A 15,862-nucleotide genomic window follows, 5' to 3' on the forward strand; every position below is an offset into this window, starting at 1 on the left:
ATTTTCAGGAATTTTGCAAACTAGTAAACATCATGTGAGTATTGAAATTAACTGTGGTGGGAATATTTATACCTTGGAAATCAGCAAACACTAGAAATCGTGCTTCCAAGAACCAGTTGTTAAACATTTACAGCACACCACTGGTAAGGGTGGTGTCGTATGCTTTCCTGCCTAGAATTATCTAAAGATCCTGAAATTAATGGGTAGGTACTTATTAATTTATTCTACACATGTTTAACGAGGTCCTACCATGGGCAAGAAGCTGTGCTAGGCACTTTGGAGGATTCAAAGTATTATTTTAAGAGGAGGAGGATATGCTAAACTTTGTGAGATTATATATACATAAGAGATTACAACAAAAATATGGCAACAAATACGATGCTCAATAGCCCTGAGGACTGTAGTTAGCTGATCAGCCTCCAACTGTTAGTGCCTTTAGGATTCACCTTAGTTTTCTAAGTGTACACTGAATTGTATACTTTAACAGGTAGATTTTACAGTACATGAATTGTATCTTAATAAAACTTATTTTTTAAAAAGGAAACAAGACAAAGATGCCAATCACTACTTCTATTGTTAAATGTTTTTCTGAAATATATGGTGATGGAAGGAGAACTGACTCTGGGTGGTGAACACACAATGCAAGATACAGATGATGTATTATAGAAATGTACACTTGAAACCTATATACTGTTACTAACCAATGTCTCCCCAATAAGTTTAATAAAAATTAATTTAAAATGTTTTTCTGGAAGGCCTAACGCAATAGAACAAGAGAAATAAATAAAAGGTGTAACTTTTGAAAGAGCTTTTTAAAATCCTTATTTGGAAACTATTTCATTATTTATTGAGGTAACTCCAAGAAGGAAGAAAAAATATTCAAAGAGTTCAATAAGATGGCTAAGAGGATATATACTATATAAGTTTGTATGTAAACATACACATGAACACACACACACAGACAATAACATATATGCCAGTGAGAAAAATATTTGATTCATAGTAATAGCAAAAACTATAAAATATCACTGAATAAACTTAATCTAAAATGTGTAGGACCTTTTCAGAGAAAACAAAATTTTACTAAAATACATAAAACTTGAATAGACAAAAATTTTATGGAAAGAAAAACTCAGTATCAAAAATAAGTCATTTCTTCACAAATTAATCTATAATTAATTGCAATGTAATTCCAAACAAAATCCCAATAGATTATTTGGCATTTCTCAAATTGTTTCTAAAGTTCAACTGGAAAACACAAATGCGAGATAAGCCATGAAAATTTTGAAAGGAAAATCAGAAACTCACAAATTATTTTTAGGAATAGAAATTGGTACAACCATTGGGAAGGCATTTCTTCTAGAAATGTACTCAAAGGAAATAAATGGGCAGAAGGATGTTCACCACAGCATGTTAGTAGTATCAAAACACTGAGAAGATCCTGTATGTTTATCAAAGCAGATTGGTTAAATAAACCATGGTTCATCCATACAAGGGAGCGCTAAAAGAAGTTAAGCTAGATCTATATTTATTAACTGACAGTTATCAGAGAAAAAATTAGGGTGCTTAACAGTATATAGGATTTCACTTATGTAAAAATAAAATATCCATCTTTATTTGTACATTAAAGAGTCTGAAAGACTATACACCAAACTGTTAATACTATATGAGGAAAGAAGGGGAGGGTTATTGTGTTTTAGGTGGCAATAAAAATTAGACATAAATGTACCTATATAATAGTGGAATATATTGGCCAAGTAACCAAAGTGCTCAGAAGTAAAGTGTGCTTTGGTGAAGGGCTGATGGGAGGGGTTCAACCATGTCCTTCACCTACCAGCTCCTGTCTTGCCCTTTGTCGCCAAAGGGAAAAGCTTCTTGAAGACATTATGTTAAGTGAAATAAGCCAGACACAGAAGGGCGAATACAGTATGATTCCACTTATATGAGGTACGTATCTACAGAGGTCAAATTCAGAGACAGAAAGTAGAATGATGGTTGCCAGCCCCCAGGGGAAGAGGGACATGGGAAATTGTGGTTTAATGGGTATAGAGTTTCTTTCTGCAAGATGAAAAGAGTTCTGGATATTGGTGCCCAATATAGTGAATGTACATTTAAAAATAGTTAAGATGGTAAATTTTATATTTTACCACATTTTAAAAAAGAAGGTAAAATCCTCATCTCAAAGCTGGCTCCCCCTAGCGGTGAGAGAGTTGCTGGCGCATTCATGCCTATGGGGCTTCTTCCAGGGGCAGCCAGTCGGGTGGTGTCTCCCTTCCACTTGTCACACAGCAATCCCGGGCTTCCCTCTGATTGGACCATAATGGAATGGTTACACGCCTGTTCCTAAATTATGCACCATGCTGGCTTCACATTCTAGGGACCTCTCTGTAAATTTAGGGAGCAAGTTTGGTTGTCATAATGTTTGGGCATTTAGAGAATGTGGGCCAGAGATAATTAGATTTCTGATAATGTACAGGACAGTCTAACACATTACAGAATGTTCTCACATCTTGCATGACTTTTAATGTCCCACTAGACATTAATGTAGATTTATAAAACCTGTTTATAATAATCTGAACCTAGACCCTAACTCTATTTACATATAAACATGAACTATTTTTGCATGATCTTAATGTAAACTGAACTTAAAGACGTGAGAATTACGGGTAAATTGAGAGAAAAGAGTACTCTGTTTTGTCTGGAACTTTACCAAGAGTTGTTCACTATTTCAGAAAATCACGTTTTCAACAACTACCACTTGTGGTATTTGAGTCACCAGTTCAGCCTTGCATATTGCAATTCACACTGCATATTTTATCTCTGAAATCTGTAGGATGTATCCTACAATCAAGGCCATCTTAGATTCTATGAAATACAGTACTGAATTCTGGTGTGCATTTGTAGCTGCTGCATTCATTTTTTTGCCTAGATTCTGGTAACAACCTCCCAACTGGTCTCCCTGCTTCCACACCCTACAATTTATTATCAACAGAGCAGCCAGATTTTCCTTTTAAAATGTAGGTCAGATCATGTCACACTCCTCTGCTCAAAACCTTCCAATGTTGTACTATTTTGCTGAGAGAACAAGCCTTACGATGTCTTAGGAGAGCCCTGGCTCTGTTATCTCTCTGACCAGTCTCCTACTTCTGCTTTTTCTTATACTACTCACTCCAATCCACCTCACTGGCCACTTACAGCCCCACACTCACTAGATAAGCTTCCACCTTAGGACCTTTGCCCCGGCTATTATCTCTGCCTAGATACTTTCCCCCCTAGATATCTGCATGATTCCGTCCCGTATCTCCTTCAAATCGTTGCTCAAATGTTACCTTCTAGTGAGGCCTGCCTTGACCAGTCCATTTGAAACTGCAACCACCACCCACTATCCTACTGCTATGAACTCTGGTTTCCCCTTACCCTCTTCTACTTTTTTCCCCAGTAACACATCACCTTCTAATGTAATATATAACTTATGTATTATGTTCATTATTTGCTGTCTATATCCCACCACTCTGTTAGAATGTAAGCTCCATGAGGGCGGGATTTCTTCTGTATCCTCAGGAAACTTAGGACAGAGCCTAACACATAGTGCTCAAAAACTATTTGTTGAATAGTGATTCTGCCAAGCATCTAACTACTTCATATGTCTTCTATTATAATTGTGCCCAAGGACATACCATTTTATAAAATACTTTCCTAGTATTTCTCCTTCCAATTATAGCATTGTATCATAAGACACGAGTATATCATAATATATAATCAATTGAGTTTTTAAGTAGGATGGTAAGGCAGTGTTATGAAACATTTGTTACAATATAAGGTTTGGATGTTAGGGTTGAGAACCACTGGTTCAGACCATTCCGGAAGCCACTCCTGGAGCTGGGGGGTAGAGATAATCCCACCCGAACTGCCTGGCTGCTTCCTGGATGAGAGGGGTGGGGTGGCTATAGGGGAGGCAACCACAGTGCTGGCGACAAGGAAATAAGCTCCTCTTTGCAATTTTACTGCAGTCCCATATTGTTCATATTATTTGAATATTTTACAATAAGTATTCATTCTGTAATAAGCAAAACAAATAAGGATATTTTATTTAAAAACTACTGCAAAATATAAAAAACAGATAAGTGAAAAAACCAAAAATCACCTGTAATTCTACTCCCTAGGGATAACCACTGCTTTTTTTTTTTTTTTTTATAGCCTTTTTTCAGGCATAGGGGTGATATTGAGATTTTTCCAGTTATGGTTCTAGATAATAGGAGTTATGTGGTTTAAAATGTCCTTTGTCAAGATTATTCTGGCGGGGTCGCTGGGTAGCTCAGTTTGTTGGAGCACGAGCTCTCAACAACAGGGTTGCCGGTTCAATTCCTGCATGGGATGGTGGCATGAGCCCCCTGCAACTAAGATTGAAGGACAATGATTTGACTTGGAGCTGATGGGTCCTGGAAGAACACACTGTTCCCCAATATTCCCCAATAAAAAAAGATTATTTCAACAGTTACCTGCATATAGGATTGAGGGTTCTAGGATGTAACCTAACAATGGGGAAGGAGGATTTAGACCTGACCAGTGAGAATGGAAAGGGACACCACTCAGAGATATGGTAAAGGAAACATAGGGGTAGTTAGTGTATGCAAGAGCAGCAATGTGTGGTTTCTTTTCTCTTTTTTTTCTTTTCACATTTGTGTATTCCAACCTTGCCTTCAAGAATATCAGAGATGAAGGAGGACATTTTATCTGCTATTGCACGCTCTCTCTCCCTTGCTCTTTAAAAAAATAAATAAATAAAAATAAACCGCATATTTAAAGTGTGAAATTTGATGAATTCACACTTATGAAACCATCACCACAATCAAGATAACAAACATATCCATCCATCATCTCTGCAAATGTCTTCATACTTTTTCTCTTTTCCATTCTGTCTCTATAGAACTGATCTGCTTCCTGTCACTATAGGTCAGTTTTCATTTTGTAGAATTTTATATAGATTCATCCAATATGTATTTTTTCCTGTGGCTTTCACTCAACATGATTATTTTGAGATTCATCTGCTTTGTGTATCAGTACAGTAGTTACTTTTTATTGCTGAGTAGTATTCCATTGTGTGGATATAACAAAATTTGCTTATCCATTCATCTATTGGACATTTGGGTTATTTGCAGTATTCTGCTATTACAAATAAGTCTGCTGTAATCATTCATATGCTTGTTTTTGTATGGGTATGTTTTCATGTCTTTCAGATGAATACTTAGGAGTAGATTGACTGGGCCATCCAGTAATTATTCCTCTTCTAAACTTTGGCTTTATATCTAAATGTGTCACCTTTCTCTTCTTTCTGCTCACCCATTTAGTGTTGTGGTATTTTTAAGTCACTAAAAGGTCTAGTTATTTCCAAATAAAGGACTGAGAAAAAATGGTGGTCTGGTATTTTCTCAAGAGAAGATTGTGTGCGAGATTGCATGGACTGATTGGGGTGCCACAATGCCAAAGCCAATTCACCTTTATGGGAGGCAGTGGTAAACACACAACCACACGTAGAGGCACAGGGAAGAAGTGGTGGAAGGAAGGGGCTGGGAATTGGTACTCCTCCAAAGAAATGACTCTGTAATGGTGGAATTTCAGAGGCGTGGGGATGTTGTTTATGGGCTGTATGACCGATGAACAAGCTAACTTTGGTCTAGACGGCCAGCCAGCTCGGGAATCCCGGGAGGCTGTCAGGAAAGGGGCAAACAGTCCCAGCGTGACTGGGACCCCGGGAGACTGAGGAACTCATTAGTAGCCAGCCCCAGTCTTATGCTACTATCTGCCCTTTTACCCCGACCTTCTGCTTCCTGTTTTTATCTTCTTTTTTATTTAACTGAGCTCCAGTTCCTTTTAGTTTTGTGTGTACATTAAGATATACGTAACATAAAATTTACCATTTTAAGTGGATCAGTGGCATTAAGTACATTCATGACGTGCAGCCATCACCACTATCCCTTAACAGAACTTTTTCATGATTTCAAACAGAAACTCTGTACCGATTAATAGCTCTCCATCCCCTTTCTACTGTCTTTAACAATTTATTCATTCTAGGTACCTCATATAGGTGGAATCATGCAGTATTTGTCCTTTTGTGCCAGGCTTATTTCACTTGGCACAATGTTTTCAAGATTCACCCTGTTGTAGCATGTATCAGAATTTCATTCTTTTTAAGATTGAATAGTATTCCATTGTTTGTATGTACATTTTGTTTATCCATTCACCTGTTGATGTAACTTGTATTGTGTCTACCTTTTGGTTATTATGAACGATGCTGCTATGAGCATTGGTGTACAAGCATCTGTTTGAGTTCTTATTTACACTTCTTTTGAGTATATGCCAAGGAGAATTGCCGTATTATATAGTAAATGTATGTTTAACTTTTTAAAAAACTACCAAACTGTTTAACACAGCTGCTGCACCATTTTACATTCTCACCAGCAATGCACAAGGTTTCCAATTTCTTCACATCTTCTTCAACACTTATTTTCTTTCTTCTTTCCTTCCTTGTCACCCTAATGAGTGTGAAGCAGTTATCTCATGCGGTTTTGATTTTCATTTCTCTAATGACTAATGATGTTGAGCATCTTTTCATGTGCTTATTGGCCATTTGTTTATCTTCTTTGGAGAAATGTCTATTCAAGTCCTTTGCCCATTTTTGAATTGGGTTGCTTCTTTGTTATTCTTGAATTATAGGAGTTCTTTATATATTCTGGATATTAATTGCTTATCAGACATGTGCTTTGTGTTTTCTCCATTCTGTGGGTTATCTTTTAACTCTGTTGACAGTGTCCTTCCTTTTAATTTTTGGAAGATGACTGTGCCATATAATATATGAACTATGAGTACCAAACCTAGGAGGCTAAGAATATGTGAAGAATAAACTGTTATAAAAGAAGTTATTCTAATTGAGATTTCATGATATGGGGAAAAGAAATCTATGCTTGCGCTACATAGCATTTGGGTATAAATATTAACCTGTTTATAATACACATGTATTTTATAAATTTTTATAATTTAAATATATTTATATATAAATATATATTAACATTTCTTTAAGACTAGTGGGTGCTGTAGTGACTGTAATTAGATAATCAAAGTTGAGAATTTCCTGATCTTGTATACAATGTTACCTTATAATAAATACTTAATAGAAAAGATAAATAGCACAGGAAACAAATTTGACCACTTCATAATGTCTGTTTACTTTTCTCTCTCAAAAAATTCTTTTGATTGTGAAACAAACCTAGTATCATTAGAAAAAATTACATGAAACTTGTAACTTTCACAAATAGTTACAAAGTGATTGACACTGTAGAAATCCTTTTGGGTCAAGAATTAGAATACTGAGGTCTGTTTACTAAATAAATAGGAACCACATATGTCAGGCTGGTGGATCCCTGGGTCCTGCTTTATGGGATACTGAAGGGAAGTGTGTCTGTCCTGGGCATTCTTCCTTCTTGGGGCCTGGGGAGCATGTTTGGCTTTTCAAAAATGAACTGGGATAGAGAGGGGATGCTCCTAGCATCCTGCTCTTTTCCTATCATGGACCCTGGCTTGGCCTCTGGCTAATCCTTACTGTTAACTCATGGTTCTCAACATTGGCATTATTGATATTTTGGGCCAGATAATTCTTTGTTGTGGGGGAGCTGTCCTGTGTACTGTAGGATGTTAGCAGCATCCCTGGTCTCTACTCACTAGATGCCAGTCAGGCCTCCCAGATGTACACTAGAAAGGTCTCCAGACATGATCAAATTCCCCAGGGCAAACTGACCCCTGTTGAAACCTGATGAATTAACTAAACATTTACTATGCACCAGGTATGGTTCTAACACCTATGCATATGCTTTTTCAATATTCCTGTTAGTCTTCATTTTACAGATAAGGAACTGAGCTTCAGCAGGATTAGGTATATTATTAAAGGTGATAACAAGTGAACTGAGCTGAGTTTAAACACAGACCTATCAGCGCCCACTTTGTTTTCAACAACCATATGAAGTTGCCCCCCAGGCTGTGGAGGGTGGGATGTGTTCCAGATCTTGCTTTTCCACATAGTCTAAGGCTAAGATATTTCTAAATCTATATTTCCAGACCTTTTACTGGATCTTTCCTTTTTGTTTTCTGACCAACTGTTTAAATTAGACATGCCATAAACTAAAGTCACCATTTTTGCTCTTTTCCTGGTTTTTTTTTTTTTTCCTTCTCCTCACTTCCCTGTTTCTGTTAATCACGTTTCCAAATAGATATTAAACCTCAGATCGCTCTGGCTATCTTCTAAGGCAGATTCTCATATTTTTGTAAGTCCTATCTAACTTCTGTATTTCATTTCTAAAAAATGCATTCTTAATGATTAGTAATGAAACCCTAATCAAAACCCCAATATGAATCCTTTTGGAACTTAAGTTTACGCTAAGGTTCATCTGAAAAAGAAAGTCTTTAAAAATAGCCAAAGTTTAGAAAGAAAAAACAGTGAGAGGGAGTTACCGTATTTATTTTTATTTATCAAATACACATGGTTCCTACTATGTGTCAGGCACTATTCTAAACACTGTACAAGTATTTACTCATTAGGTTGGTGCAAAAGTAATTGCAGTTGATGCAATTATTTTTAACCTTTTATACAGCGATTACTTTTGCACCAACCTAATAGTACCACGTACGAGACGTCCACGTAGACTATAATCATCAGAGCAGTACATCAGCATAGGGATAAAACGTGACCCATGGGACTGTATCAGGACCAAGTCCTCCAGAAGCTGAGAACAGATGAATTCGGAGTGTAAGAGAATCATTTGGGGAAAATTCCTGTGAAGGACAAAAGGGAGAAGGAGGGCCTTCAGATCACAATTTAGGTCCAATATCTATGCAAGGAAAGGGAGAAGAAAGGAGGATTGGGTAGGAAGAACCTCAGACTGTAATGCATTTCTGAGAAAATCTCAGCCAGGCCAAAGGAGAGCTCCAGAGCAAACATTGCCCATTAGAAGAGCCCTATTTTGGACAGAATTGGTTCAGCTCTAGTACCCTCACTGTGCTCAGTCATTGTCTGGGAACAGTCTAGAGGGAGCACGGTTTCAGTGTGAACATTGTAGTGGATCTTGGAGGCGTGGCAGCTGAAGACGGTCAGCTCACTACACGTCTCACCATAGACTCCGTCTTGGAGACATCTGAGCAGCGATCCTCTGTGGCTGCCAGAAGTACGGTGTGAAAATTCAAGAACAGACTCATTTATATGTGAAACTTACTACTAATAATAAATCAGGCATTTCAAATCAGTGGGAAAAAAGATGGACTATTGAAATAAATGAAGTTGAAACAACTGGCTATCCATGTGGAATTAATTTAGATCCCTACTTCACGTCATCCTCCATATAAATCAACCCAGATGGAGTAAAAAATTATAAAAATATTTAAAGAAAACAACTTTTGAATAATTTTGGTGTGGAGAAGGCTTCTTATTCAAAATGCAACACCCACACGCCATAAAAGAAATGACTGAGACACAAAAGAAAAAATAAACAAATGGGACTCTACATCAAACTAAAAAGTTTTTGCATAGCAAAGGAAACCATCAACAAAATGAAAAGACAACATACTGGATGGGAGACGGTATTATACATCTGTTAAGGGATTAATATTTAAAATCTAAAAAAAAAACTCATACAACTCATACAACACCAAAAAAACCCAAACAATCCAATTAAAAAATGGGCAGAGGACCTGAACAGACATTTCTCCAAAGAGGATATACATCTGGCCAGTAGACATATGAAAAGATGTTCAATATCACTAATCATCAGAGAAATGTAAACTAAAACCACAATGAGATATCACTTACACTAGTCAGAATGGCTATCATCAATAAATGAAAAAACAAGTGTTGGCGAGCATGTGCAGAAAAGGGAACCCTTGTGCATTGTTGGTAGGATTGCAAATTGGTGCAGCTACTATGGAAAAAAGTATGGAGGTATCTCAAAAAATTAAAAATAGAATTACCTTATGACCCAGCAATTCCACTCCTGGGTATTTATCCAAAGAAATCCAAAACACTAATTTGAAAAGATACATGCACCCCTATATTCACTGCAGCACTATTTACAATGGCCAAGATATGGAAACATACAAAATGCCCATCAACTGACAATTGGATAAAGAAGATGTGGTACACATACATACTATGGAATATTACTCTGCCATAAAAAGAATGAAATCTTACCATTTGTGACAAAATGAATGACTTAGAGGGTATTACGAAAAGTGAAATAAGTCAGACTGAGGAAGACAAATACCATATGACCATATTAAGAACAAAATAAACGGACAAACTAAACAGAAACAGAGTCATAGATACAGAGAACAAACTGACGGTTACTAGATGGGAGAGGGGTTGAGGGGCTGGGTGAGAAAGGTGAAGGGATTAAAAGTGAAGGGAATGATAATTATAGTCAAGGGGATGTAAAGTGCAGTATAGAGAATATAGTCAATAATATTGTAATAACTATGCACAGTATTAAATGGGTAATAAACTTATTGGGGTTAACACTTTGTGTTTAAATGTTTAACATGTGTATAAATGTTTAATCACTATGTTGTTTTTTACACCTGAAATTGAGAAGAAGAAAAAGAGAGACAGTGCGGCTAAGTGGATAAGAAAACAAGACCCCTACATATATATGCTGTCTACAAGAAACTTACTTCAGCTCAAAAGACACACATAGACTAAAAGTAAAGGGATGGAAAAAGATATTTCATGAAAATGGAAAAAAAAAAAAAAAATCTGGGGTAGCAATACTTATACCATACAAAACAGACTTTAAAACAAAGGCTATAACTAGAGACAAAGAAGGACCCAGTAAGACTATTTCTGGTTGTTTATTGTAAGAAACCCAAAACACTACTTCGAAAGGACATGTGCATCCATGTGTTCATTGCAGCATTGTTTACAATAGCCAACATGTGGAGACAGCCTGGGAGTCTGTCAATGGATGAATGAAGAGGAGGTGGTACATATATACAATGGAATATTACTCAGCCATAAAAAAGAATGAAATTTGCCATCTGCAACATGGATGGACCTAGAGGGTACTGTGCTGACTGGAGTAAGTCAGACAGAAAAAGACAAATGCCATATGATCTCATTTACATGTGGACTCTAAAGAACAAAATAAAACAGAAACTCATAGAATACAGAGAACATTTTGATGGTTGCTAGGTAGGAGGGGAGTTAGGGGGATGGGTGAAAAGGTTGAAGGGATTAGGAAGTACAAATTGGTAGTTACAAAATAGTCATGGGGATGTAGGGTATAACCTAAGGAATATAGTCAATAATATTGTAATAATTATGTATGGTGTCAGATGGGTACTAGATTTATTGGGGTGATCACTTCATAAGTTATATAAATGTCTAATCACTATGCTGTACACCTGAAAATGATATAATATTGTATGTCAACTGTAATTGAAAAATTAAAAAAAATTTATAAAAAGAAAAAAGAAACGACTGAGATTTGATTAAATAAAAATTTAAAACTTCGGTACTGAAAAAAGCATCATTAATAAAATTTAAAAATCAGGTGATAGAATTGGAGAAAATATTTATGCTATAACCGGGAAAGGATTAAAAGGTAAGAATATAAAGAGATCCTTCACATCAAGATAAACAATCCAACAAGAAAATGAACAAGGATATTGACAGGCAATTCAGAGGAAATATAAATGTCTAAAAAACATAAGAGAAAAAGTTTATACTCACTAGGTATCAGAGAAGTGGGAATTATTGGGCAAACCTGGGGCAAAAATTAAAAATATTGCTAGTGTATTTTTATATTTATATGTAAAATACTTCAGCATAGCCGGGAAAATGAACATTTGGCTTTTCCAGCCTCAAAGGGGGAAGTGGGCAAGGAAGAAATGACTTAGGAATAGGTTTTTATTTAGTGAACCCTTAGTATTTACCATATCCACAGGTAAGGGAATGAGAATGGTTAGACAAACTATGGTACATGCTTGCTAAGGAAAACTATGCAGCAAATAACTCAGTATGGACTAATGTGGAAAGATTTTTCAAGATGAAGAACAGTCCACATAACCTGATTTTATGCACAGTGCATCACGAGGCGATTTTGTTGTTGTGCAGAGTGCACTTACGGAAACCTAGATGGTATAGCTTACTACACACCTAGGCTATACAGTCTAATCTTATGGTCTGCTGTTGACCCAAACATGGTTATGTGGCTGGCGCATGATTATATTATTTAAAGAAAGCAGTTTTATCTCTGGGGTTGGAATAGGAATGGAAGTGGAGGAGAAATTGAAGGATTTATTCTATAATTTGGTATTAAGTCATTTACATTAAATTCTTATATTTCTTGAGAGGTTAAAAAAAGACATCAAGCAATTCCTACCCCTTCTCTCCAAAAAACCCAAGAAAGTAAAACCCTAATTTTCTTTTTTGTCGTTGGAATCCACTTACCATTTTTTCCACAACAGCCTTTGATTTTTCTTTTTCTTCTCTATTCCCATAGCTATACCCCATTTCTATTAGTTTGGGCCTGGTTAATTCTAATAGCTTTCTAATTAATACTCATACTTTCAGTCTTTCTTTACCCTTTTCCTGCAGCTCACAGCCAGCTTACTTTTCCGGAGACCGGGTTTACTTCAATCAACCCTGTCCACAAACATTTGATGGCTTTCCCAAAGTTGGTGCTAACAGGTGTTCCATGGGAAGAGAATTCTGTGGTCTGGTGAATTTGGTAAATGTTGTGTTTAACAGTTTAAAAAAAGATTTCTTCAGAGTGAAATAGCTAGTGTTTAAAATGCCAATGTGTTAAGGGAACTTCTAAGGGGGCAGGGAGAGACAGTGTGTAGTTCTCAATTTATTGGACCATGCAATCCTTCTTTTGAGGAACACTATTGACAGAACAGACATTGAGAAACTGTGACTTAAGGGGATAAGTTCATAATTATTCTTCTGGCATTAATGGCTTTCCTCAACTTGTTCTTATCTAAATTCCTTCACTTCCCAAAATGAGTTTCCTTCCCTGCTTCTTCCTTCAGGGGTCAATGCTAGTTCCTCCTCCTCCAGGGAGTTCTTCCGAATTATCTGTTTCTTTGAACTGTGGGGCGTATCACCAGAACTCTCATTATTGATTTCCTCCCCTTTTCTTGAGCCCATCTAATGTACCCACCTGAGTAGGGCCAGGAATGTGTCTTATAAATAATCTGTAGTACACATAATATTTGGCTACTTGCATACTGTGCTTCTTCCCCAATGTGGATAATGCTCACCCCTACACAGGCAGTATCTAGGCCTTAGATAAACCTTTTATTGCAGTATACTGTCATAGAAAGCACTGAAAATGGTACTGGATTAGTTTTCTACTGCTGCTATAACAAATTACCACAAACTTGGTGATACTGAGCTAAAATCAAGGGTGGTGGTCCCTCTGGGGCCCTTAGGGAAAAATCCATTTCCTTGCCTTTTCCATCTTTTCGAAACTTCTGCATTCCTAGGCTCCTGGCCCCCTTCTTCTGTTCCATCTTCAAGGCCACAAGGGTTGGCTGAGGCTGTTAAAGAACAAAATTCAATGGTGTAAATTTGAAGATCTAATTGTCTTTATTAAGCAATTCATGAATCAGACAGCATCTTACCTCGCAACTAGAAAGGTGTCCCATTGGGTTGTATAAAATGGGAACACTTTTATAGGCAGGAAGGTATGGCAGGGGTGTTATTAGCAAAAGAAAAGAAAGGATTATTTTTAGGCCAGGTCACATTCTTCTTGGTAGAAAATGGCAGGCGTTTTATCATGCAGATTACCTCATAGTATTGATGAAGAAATTCCAGACTGCCAGACAGATTGGTTAAAAATTCTACTCCCGATTTGAATAACTATGGTGTATACCTGAAACTAATATAATAGTGCAGGCTAGCTATATTTTAATTAAAATCTTCTAAAAAATCTATGCCTGGGAGAGGCTGAAACTGCAATTAGCATGATTGTTAAGTTTTGGTTTGTTGACATGGCTTAGCAAAGGTGACTCCACTCACTTTCTCCTGTTGTTTCTTCCTCCTTTTTTTTTTTTTTTTTTTTCACAAAGCTGTTAACCTTAAAAAAAAGGCCAAAGTGAGAGGCAACAAGCCTTTATTTGAGATCCAAAACAATAACTATTTGGGAAGCACTGGTTCAGAAAGAGAAACCCAAATAGTGTTCTGATTAGGAGATGAAAGCAAGGAGTATTTATGAGAAAGGGAAGGGGAATCATTACATGAATAGAAGGAAGGAATTTCTATGGGTGTTAAGCTAAGGAAGGAATTTCCTTAGGAAGGAATATATGTACAGATAAGTTAACATACTGATGATGCTAATTCAGAAGAATATCCTTAATTTTCAGTCCTGTGATCATATCTGCTTCCTGTTAGTTTTGCAAACAGTTGCTTTGGAATACAATGCTGCTTTAGGTCCAGTCCAAAGATTATTTTGCCCAGTTTTAACATCACAAGGGTTTGAGTAAGGTGTGCAAGGTAGTTCCTCTGGGATTGCAGCTTGGACACCATTTTGAAGTGGCTCTGTTTATATTATTTTTTAGAAGGCCCTCCACACTGCATCACTCTAACCTCCCCTGCCTCCCTTTTCCACTTTTAAGGACTCTTATGACAACATTAGGCCCACCTGGACAATCAGCATAATCTCCCTATTTTAAAATCAGTTGATTTGCAACATTAATTTCCATTTGCCATGTAACTGAACATAGCCACAGTTTCCAGGGATTGGGAAATGGACATCTTTAGGGAGCCATCATTCTGCTTATAACAGGCACCCCTGCTCAAGTGTAAATTGAGGGTATGCATATAGGTGATGGGGGTGTGGCAAAGCAATAGGAAAAACTTTTTAGAATAAAACTCTCTTTAAATCCAGGGAGGCCCTGATGCTATGATCTTGGGCAAATCACTTGTCTCAGTATCCACATTTCCGCTAAAATGAAAATTGCCATCCTTTGCTCTGCGTGTTAAATGAAATAATTATGTAAACGAGTTTAGCTTAGAGGTTGACAAATGGGGCTTAAGAAGTTCTTGATGAATCTTGATGAGGCGGGTGGGCGAAATTCTCTGAATGACATCTGGAGATTTCCGAGAACAGGAATGAGTGAAAAGTGCCTGCCCTTGCATGATATCGGAGGTCGAAAATTCTAGCAAAAGGAATCAAGTTTAATTGAAGCTTTTCAATTAGGTTTGAGGCAGAGGACCCAGGTTAAAAAAGGGGAGAAGAGGCTCCTTAGGAGACACCCAGGCAACACAAAGTACAGAATTGAAGGGGGACATTTGTGAGGTCTTCCTAGGCAAAGGTTAAATTCTGTGAAATTCCCTCTCCACTGAGTTCAAGGCGATATACACCACAGTTGTATAACAATCACTTAGCAACTAAGCAGAAAAATGAAAAGCGTTGGCCAGGGAGAAAAAAAGGGAAGGGTATAGGTTCCACCGAGATTTGAACTCGGATCGCTGGATTCAGAGTCCAGAGTGCTAACCATTACACCATGGAACCACCACACGTGTGCGGCCGCCTTCGGCTCTCTAATTCTTAGGGAACCCCGCCCCCATTCACAAACCTACCATTTGGAGACCGGGTTGACGCTCTCCCCAGAGCCCCGGGATGGCGGCAGGAGGAAGGAGGGCGAGACCACCAAGAGTGTGGTGAGCGGCTGTTAGGGTTATGATCAGCTCGGCGAGCAAAGCCTCAGTTTCTCCTCTGAACCTCTGGGAGGGGGTAAGAATCTGAAAACGGACGCCGTTTCCGAGCACGCCGCCCTTCGTAGGCTCAGGGGCAGGGCACCACCCCCCGGAAGCACT

The 15,862-nt window shown here is 37.5% G+C and overlaps 1 long non-coding RNA gene and 1 other non-coding gene across 3 annotated transcripts; both read right to left on the reverse strand.

Annotated features, from left to right (window-relative positions):
- Positions 1-4,063: 4,063 nt before the first annotated feature.
- On the reverse strand, positions 4,064-15,839 carry LOC141570570 (uncharacterized). Of its 2 annotated transcripts, XR_012494709.2 has the most exons (3): positions 15,626-15,839; positions 13,494-13,581; positions 4,064-8,823 (listed from the first exon to the last, which is right to left on the reverse strand). It is a non-coding gene; the product is annotated as an uncharacterized LOC141570570 (long non-coding RNA). The 2 variants fall into 2 exon arrangements; XR_012494708.2 differs by lacking the exon at positions 4,064-8,823 and having other exon boundaries at positions 13,321-13,581.
- Positions 15,486-15,557, reverse strand: TRNAQ-CUG (transfer RNA glutamine (anticodon CUG)). Its single transcript has one exon. It is a non-coding gene; the product is annotated as a tRNA-Gln (tRNA).
- Positions 15,840-15,862: the final 23 nt, after the last annotated feature.

This window comes from Rhinolophus sinicus, chromosome 3 (genome assembly GCF_057876585.1).
Source record: "Rhinolophus sinicus isolate RSI-liver-muscle chromosome 3, RSI-T2T, whole genome shotgun sequence".
In the NCBI taxonomy this organism is placed as follows: Eukaryota; Metazoa; Chordata; class Mammalia; order Chiroptera; family Rhinolophidae; genus Rhinolophus; species Rhinolophus sinicus.